This window comes from Meleagris gallopavo, chromosome 20, assembly GCF_000146605.3.
Source record: "Meleagris gallopavo isolate NT-WF06-2002-E0010 breed Aviagen turkey brand Nicholas breeding stock chromosome 20, Turkey_5.1, whole genome shotgun sequence".
Lineage (NCBI taxonomy): Eukaryota > Metazoa > Chordata > Aves > Galliformes > Phasianidae > Meleagris > Meleagris gallopavo.
Genome location: NC_015030.2, coordinates 9034087 through 9040565, shown reverse-complemented (window position 1 = coordinate 9040565; position 6479 = coordinate 9034087).

Below are 6479 nucleotides of genomic sequence, written 5' to 3'. Positions count from 1 at the left end.
AGCTAAAATTAATAGAGGCTGTTATAATTGTTTGAGCATCAGAGTGACTTTTTGTGGTAGAAACAGCAGTTTGTGGAGGCTGCTCCTCGTGGCTGTCTTCACAACCAAGAATTCAAATAATTTTAATACTCTAAGACCGTCTGAAATATTTTGGGAAAGAATCCTGTGTTGCTGCCTTGTCGCTCAGTGATAGCTGCAGTGACGTTCTGGAGATGAGCTGGAATGTCCCAATTGCATGCAGGACACGTAGTGTCCATTAGGATGAGCATGCACTACATCCCAAATGTTCTGTGCTTTTGGAAGTGCCACCGGGGAAACTGCACCTCTTAGTCTTAACTAAGAGAGTTGTTCCCCATAGCTTTGAATTGCTGGTAGCTGTGTGGTCCTGCAGCACACCGGTGCTCCTGCTCCCTGGGTGAAATGCGCCGCAGGAGAATGCGTGCCAAAAACATCCCTGTGGAGATGCAGCCAAGGCAGGAAGAATATGTTGAGGTTTACAGCTGTTCTGAGCAGGCTTTGAGAGATCTTTACTGTAGAGTTGAGAAAAGCAAGCAGCAATAATTCTGTGTTCTCTGCTCTCTGTGCTGAGCTGGGGGCCCACGGCTGCTCACTGTGGTGCTGCTCAGTTACACGCACTGCAGAAAGCAGTGAGCTGCGGGGCAGGTGTGGGTGTGAGCTCGGGGAGCAGCGTGTGATTCCTCTGCTCCAGAGTACTGAGCTCAGCGTGACACACGTGGCAGTGCCATAAATCTCCATCAATGTGTTACTTTGCTAGTGGCAGCCGTGCAGAAGCCTGCAGGCCACAGGCACCAGGCTGCAGCTGCTAACAAGGCGGGAGGGAGATGGAAGGAATTAAGTGTGGACGTGCTCCTCCTCAGAAGAGGGCCCAGCAGACAGCATTTCCGTGTTCATGTTCTGGATGAAATGCAGCCTCTCATAGCAACAGGGAAAGATATTTTTGAGTCACAGCATTGAAGTCTGCATTTATTTGTTTCTTCTTTAAGCTGATGGGGTACAGGTGAGTCTCGGGGCTCTGTATACAGTCCAGGCAGTTGGCATTGTCTTCTCTGCAACAGGAAAATCTCCAGCCCCAAGAGAGTCTGAGTTCCTGCGTGGCCGTGTCAGTTACGTGCTGTGCAGGAGCTGAGGGGTCTTCCAGGCAAGAGGGGAGGTAGAACTGGGACAGGTCATGCTAGGAGGATGGCTGCTGTGTCCCTGAGCATCACAACTTCCACAGGAGCTCAGCTTTTGGTCATTCTGGGGCTGCAGCAGCCAGCTGTGCCTGTAGGCTACAAAGAGATGGTTTGGATAGAGCTTCCCAAGTAATGCATTTGGATGTATCCTGTGGTAATAAAGCAAACAGGGTGAGTTTTGGTAGGCTATGGGAAGAAGGCAGTGGTGGTGATGGTGGTTGTTCAACTTCCTCATAGCTCCAGGACAGCTACAGCATGGCGTAACCTACAGCTGTGGGGAATTTTTCTGCCATCTGATCAGAGAATGCTGATTTTGACAAATGCAGACTGCTCCTATGAATCTATTATCATTCAATTCTAGTTCTGAAGTTGTCAAAATATCTGATTCCGTGTTGTCCAAATTGAATCTAGTGATTTCTTTTTTTGTCTTTGAGTAATTTTTTCATTGACTTGAACCAGAGGTGTAGTTTGAGCTGTACTTTAATACAAGGGGGGGGAAAAAAAAGCGACCTATACAGAAATTATAATATTGGCAAAATACTTTTTTTTTTTATGATTTTAACGTGTGGAAAAATACAACGTGCCTCATTCAGGAGAGGATTGTACCTTAAATTGTGTACGTGTGTTCAGTCAAACAAGCAACACCGTCACCAAACTCAGCCCAGAACACCTCCTTCACCTTCCCAGCAGAAACGCACCCAAAGAGATGCAGAGAACTTGTGACCAAGCGATGGTTTTTAATAACCAGCCGTCTTCTGAAAGGCAGTTTCTGCTCGGTTTGGCTGAGGCTGCGTGTGCCATCATGACAAATGGGACCTGCTGAGACCTGACGGAACGGCTCTGCGAAGCAGCACGAGTGATGGAGAGCTGCAGCCCGTGGCATTGCTGCTTCCTGCTTTCCTTTAACAGCACCGACCTCGGTAGCCTTTCGGGCTGTGTTTCCTGTAATGTGTTTGATCTGCACTAACGCTTCCATGAGCTTTGTCAAGCCCTTGAAGTTAGCAGCAGAATTACAACAACTGTTGTTGTCCCCTGTAAGAAATGGAAAATGGTCCTCAACTTTGTGTTACGTATACATGTTATAGTAACAGAGAGTAACGTGTGGCATATTGCTTTGTGATAACTGAAGAGGAACCAGATAGTTCCTTCTCTTCAACTGGCATCGCCCAAACTTTTTTTCTAAACTAAGAATCTGAGAAAATAGCAGAATTTCCTTTTTAAAGGAAAGGAGAGTGAAACAAACCAAGAAAAAAAAAAGACAAAGCAAATTAAGAACACACATTTAAAAGCCTCCTTTACATTTAAAAGTGAGATAGTGAAATCTGTTGCAGTTATTTTTATCCTGAGAAGTCACCCTGCCCCGCAGAATGCCAAGCAGTGCCTTGCACACTGTTTGCTGTGAAACAGCTGAACATCCATGAGTCATTTGTTTAATCATTTCTGACTCTTGGTGCCAGGCACCTGCCTTTTAATTTGCTACGACCAACCTGAAACATCTGTCAATTTTTTCCCCATGAATTAATAACTCAGTAATTAAAATCCAGCAGAGAGTTCAGCTGAGACTCGTGGTTAATTAGGACAGGAGATAGCCCTGTGAGCAGCGTGGCATTACGTTAGCTGGGGCTGGTGGACTCAAACCAGGGCTGGGCTGCCAGCAGGTGTGTGTTTTGGTAGCAGTGCTTCCATTGTGGGCAATCGGGTTGTGCTGCAATTAGTAATTCAGGACTCTGTTTGAAAATCTTTATGCTTGCACGTGCAATTGAAAATTGCAATGAAAATCTTTATGCTTTACGTGCAGTTTTTTACAAAGGGTCTGGTTTTAGATACTGCTGTTCTCCTGTACTAAGAAAATGAGAAGAAGCAGTGGAGGTATATTCAATAATCTCATACAGGAAAGTTGAGTCAAAACTTGCAAAATTGTGCTGTGTAATAGTGGTTTCACCTTATATATCTAGAATCCATTGCAAGGAAATATACTTCTGGAGAGAAGCTGGGGGAACTGGGTGAGAAAGTGACCTTGAGCAAAGGCCCTGGTGAGCTCCCAACAGCACAGCAGGGTGTTTATCTCCAGCTTTGACCCAGGGAGAAAAAGGGAGATGTTTCCTGAAAGGGGAGGAAAGGAAGTTTTATATCAGTACCCCATCGTTGTGGTGGAGTCCGTGAGGGAGCTGCTGTGTAATACCTAACAAAAGGAATTACACAGTTTTGAAAGAATTTGCATTCAGCCTTACACTAAATAAGGTATGGCTTCATTTTAAAATAATTTGTGGTTCTTAAAGCGTGTTACTGAAGCGGGATGGTTTCTGCTTGGAACTGTCAGTGTTTTGGGGGCAGAACTGGGCCCATACAGATTTGCCCAGCTTTGCCATGGCAGTGTGGTCTGGGAAACAGCACGGAGCTGGGGGGGAAAACCTGAGCGGTGCACTCCTCAGTCCCCAAAATACTGCATTCCTTACCCTGTTTACTTCCAGGAAGCTTTGCATCACATGTGCAGAGACAGTCCTGTTCCTAACAAGACAGCGTCCTACTGCTAAAAAGCTGCATGTGAAGCCCACAGTGTGTGTGAGAAAGCTCACCGTGGCCCATCCAGAAGTGCCTCTTCATTGAAGCACCTTCACTGTGTGCACGGGGAGATTGGCTGGCCAAGCTTGCCCTCTGCAGGCTGCTCGCACCTCCCTCGTTTGCTGCAATATTCTTTCTCTGTTCCTACATGGGCAAATTCAATGTGCTGCTAGCACAACCAGGGTTGGATTTTTTTTTTTTTAACAATAAACTAGTAATTACTTCAACGGATATTTGGGGACAGCTCTGCATTCTTAGTAAGGCTCAGTCCCAAATAAGACAAGCATTAATTTAATTTGCCCAAATGGCTCTTGATTAGGTTTGCTGTTATCTGAAGGCAATGAGCTAATGGAGATTATGCAGAAGGGATTTGATGCGGCCCTCTAGCTGTTTGTTCAAGTTCAGCTCCCAGCACAGGCCAGAACCAGCATCTGGTCTAATGAGCTGCAGTGAGAATCCCGCTGATTGCAGCTCTGTTGTACGGGATAACAAGGAAGAATCCGCCTCCAACAGCTCCTGGGGAAGGCTGGGGAAGAAACACGGCTCTTGGGAGGCAGACGGGCACTGTGCAATTTCTCTGCAAGTCTGCAGAAATAGTGACCTCTTACAAATCTCTCTGTTCTTAAACTGTGCCAAATGTCATCACCATGGTGTATGCAGATACAACACATCACAGAGGTACGAGTCAATATCATGGATCAGTTCATGAGTAGGAGGGCTGTTCGGGTGAAATGTTTACTCTGTTGTACGTGTACACAGATCCTTGAAAATAAGACCGAAGATTAAATAAAGTAAAAGTCTGACTTTACAACTTATTGATATATAAGCTGTAAACCCAGGAAAACTAGAGGGGAAAAAATCTCTGGGTAGCTCTGGCAATTAGGGATTTGTTTTTTGTCACAGCATCCACAGTATCTGCAGTACAAATAAAACTGCATTGAGAAGCCTGCTTATGCTGGTGAAAGACATGCTGCATCAAGAGGTAGGTGTAGGTGATGCCACCGGACACCTTTTTTTTCCAGAATGTTTTGTAAAGAGAAATTATTTGTGTTATTGCCAGTGAGTTTATTGTGAGCAGTGCATGCATGCATCTCCCAAAGTCTGCAGATCTCTGCTACCTCCGAACTGACCGAATAAGGCCCCCCAAACCCAAAGTGCCTTCTTGGGATTTGTTGAGAATTTTTTCAAAGGGCACAAAATTTAGAAGTGAAGTCCCACTTTGATTCTTAATTTCACACTGGAGATGTTTGATGCATCTATTAAGGCAAAGCAGAACCTGAACTTATGGGGTCTTCAAAGAAGCTGAAAGTTATTTTTCAGCACTTTCTCGGTGAGACTGAATATGCTTGTGTGTGCTCGGGATTCTATCCTGGTTTTGTTTTGAGCTTGTTCTCCTTTCCTTTTATAACACTCTCCCAAATGCTATGCCCCTTAATAATGGTCATGAAGTGTAATACTGCAGCTGCAACAGCAGTGAGAGTGCCTGGAGTGCAGCAGGGCTCTGATTGCTGGGCAGCTCATACTGAGAGCAGAGGGCTGTGCCCAAACCCCGGGGTGTTCTTCAGTTGGTGCCAGCAGCTGATCTCAGTGAATAAGTAGTAAATTCCAGTGGGAAAAAAAGGCTTCATTAATTTTTTTTTTCTTCTGAGCAGCTCAATAAAATATGCTCTCTTGAATGAGAACTGACTCGCGTTGCAGGTTTAACAAGGGCTCATTTCAATGGGCCCTTATTGGAGTTCGGGCAGTAAAGAGTGAATGAGTTTAGAGGTTGTCTTTCAATATTCTGCAACCGAGGACAAGCAGACTCCTACTTTGGGTGCTGTAGAACATCAGACAAGGAGAGCAGAAGCATAGAGAATCGAGGAGTTCATTAGAAAAAGTCTTAAGCTAAAACCTCACCAGATTGTGTGATTAAGCTCATTTCTTATTGAGAATGTGAGGAAGAGATTTGGTTCGTGAATGCGCTGTAAATGCGAGAACTCAGAGGCAAGCTGCTCGGTGACGGTAGGGATGTGCGGAGATGCTTCGTGCTGTGCTGTGCCGACCCTGCAGGTGGGGCCGTGGATGTACGCAGATGAGTGCGTTCCTGCTGGGCAGGGCTGTCATCAGTGCAAAGACAGCTTTGTTCATTCATGATATTCTAATGCCACGCAAATGACTTATTTAGTCGTATCGTGTTTTGACTGTGACTGATTAAGCTGTACTCAAGTGAAGGTTAATGCGATTCCGTGTTTGTTTGACACTGCAATAATTACAACTCGCAGTCAACAAAAACTGCAGTCGAGCTTTTAATCTTCATTCATGCCACGTTTTGTTCCCCGGCATTGTCTGGGTCCGAGATAAAGTCAAACTTGTGATAGAGCGGCGCAATGGCAGACACCGATAGTAACCCCAAAAAGAAAGCCCCGCTGCGGGATGCATAGGCAGCTCCTGCAGAGTACGTGGGGTGACTGCGGGAATGGGATCGGCGTCAGCTCCTTTTCCACCTCGGTTTTCTGCGGGCTCCTACAGGCGAGCTTTCCAGCGTTCAGCCCGAACTTCTTTCTCCCGCAGAACCGATCCGTGCGAGCGCTCCGAGGCAGCTCGTGGCGTTTCTTCCGTCGAACTTCTCCGCGTGCCGGCCGCCAGCAGGCAGCTCCGAGCCGCAGCTCCGCGCCGCGGCTCCTCGCCCCGTGCCGAGCTTCCCGTGCTCCGCGCCGCTCGGTGCCGTGTAAGAGGTGGCCG